Source organism: Saccoglossus kowalevskii, chromosome 10 (assembly GCF_978046115.1).
Source record: "Saccoglossus kowalevskii chromosome 10, keSacKowa6.1, whole genome shotgun sequence".
Lineage (NCBI taxonomy): Eukaryota > Metazoa > Hemichordata > Enteropneusta > Harrimaniidae > Saccoglossus > Saccoglossus kowalevskii.
In genome coordinates, this window is record NC_140650.1 from 22103345 (window position 1) to 22105806 (window position 2462).

The window sequence follows — 2462 nt, forward strand, 5'->3', positions numbered from 1 at the left end:
AACAGTAATGCGTCGATCTTCCAAAATGGCTGCCTCAACTTGACGGACAGATGCCTGATCCATGGCAGAAGAGGGACGACCAGGTCTGGGTGCTTTTTCCACAGACTTCCGGCCATGTTTGAATTCACGATGCCAGAGTTTTAAAAGGTCATATGATAAGGCATCATCACCATAACTTTCTTTCATTTCACCAAAAGTCTCCTTTGGTGTGCGTCCTTTCAAATACAAAAAACGGATCACTGCGCGACACTCAACTGGCTCCATTTCACATCTGACTCAGTTCAGACACCTGTAAATCAGAAACCACAATTAGTTCAGAACTGTTTTTGCAACAAACCCATAAAAATGTAAATCATTACACATGTAAAATTTCATCTAGATCAGACAAGTGGAAGTGGCATTACACATTGGACGCCCCTCGTCGATATTGTATTTAATGCAGGGACAGGTTTTCAAAAATACTGATATCCAAATCCTGACGTGACATTGATTACCATATGCATACTGTGCGTATCACTACAGTGTGTGGTAATACAGAAGAAAGGCATACCACATAATAACTGCCAAACTCGTATACCATTGTACGCACTGCCGGGTTATGTACGGACTGATAACTATGAATTATGATGGTTCATTTTGCCAAGCTCATGTGTGTATTTTCGCTTTCATAATTCAGTACCTCAATTAATATAGGTTGAAATTAAAACAAATCAAGGCAAACATCACGAACGAGCAGAATCGCCACAAAACGTACACAAGGCCTTAAAACACCGTGGTTTCACCAAAATTATACCTTTACATTCGGTTATAATTAAGCACTTTCAGCACTTCGTGTTTTACGTTTTAGAACTGTCGAAATTTGTATCTGATAAATATATAACCCACAATATTTTCTTTTAGCTTGACGTCCGCCAACATTAATCAAGGTAACAATAATACCCGCCTGCGGCTCTTATTGATATAGAACTCGTTACTGCTGACGTCAACCTAAGTAAAAATATTGTATGAATATGTATAAAAATGAATGACATAAACACGACTGCGCGATGCAATAGAATGATGACAGAACAGACTGGAAACTAAATATATACAAAGGAAAATTAATAAACAAAAAAAAAATAGTTTTCCATAGGGGTACGTTACTCGGAAAATGGAATGTTCAGAGATTATCTAATTTAGAATTTTCTAGACGCAAACAGGAATTCCATAGTTCCCTCATAATGTGTCGCCGCGTAGCTAATCATGTTTCAACGATTGAAAAATGACAACATAGTTTTGCCATTATAATAAGGAAGTATTAGAAATGTTGTTTTCCATTCTGGACAATGGCTTTTAAACTGAAATACTGGTTTGCGCAGACAAGGATTTTGATTAAACCTTGTACAGGTACATATTGCATGAAACCTTTGCATTTCATCCTAGTGAATGCATAGTAATACAACTTAATTTGTTGGTAATACATACTCAAACTGAAATCGTAAGTAATTTGTTTCAGTGTATGTCTCACTGTCAACATAATAGATTGAACAATCTTTCGAGATTATGTCTCTTCAAGCAAATAGTTCTATAAAAAGCAAAGCATTGTTGCGTAAAAGCTCACAGAGTTGATCGTAAATTAACATTGTGACTTCGTATTTACATTGTTGAAAAAATGCCATCTGGATAGCCTATATATACTGTCTCAAGGGCAGTCAGATTAGACAGATTGAGCATAAACACTATTAGTGTACGATACGGTTTTGTTTATGCGTGTCGCACAGTACTGATACATGTTTATAGCGAATTCGTTCCATTTACAGTATGAGGCTAGGGTATACAGGCAATTCCTCCCAACAGTTTGATCATAAAATCCATCATTATCTGCACTGAACAAATAAATTATGCACGTGGAATAATCATACAGTATCTGTTATAACTAAGATAGTAATGAATAAAGGCGACTGTTTAATTATGACTAGAAAGCCTGTCTAAAAGTTCTCCATGCAAATCGTTCAACGCTATTCCTCATTGCACATAATATATCATATACATAGTAGCAAAAAAAACATCCCGTTTTTGTTGTCTTTCTATATACGACAAAACATAAGCACTTACTAAGTCTGATACAAAAGGTAATATACAACTTTACCTTACTCACACATCAAACATAAAAACGGGGAAAGAAATTACAACAAACAAAAAAGAAGAAAAAAAGTAAATATTATGTTAAAAATACATTGTTTGATGCAATTTATAGCATTAACATAACATATTGCGCATTGAATTGAGAAAAATACAGGACTATATACTTTTAAATATTTATGTGAAATGAAATGATTTATGTGAAAATCATTAGATGGCTCTAGTAATTTGCATATTACACATTTACTTGCCCCGAGGACAATATCATACGCCTACTTCACTCAGGAGAATGTGAGTCGCTCAAAAAACCAGTATGGATATATTAGACTGATTTTGTGGAC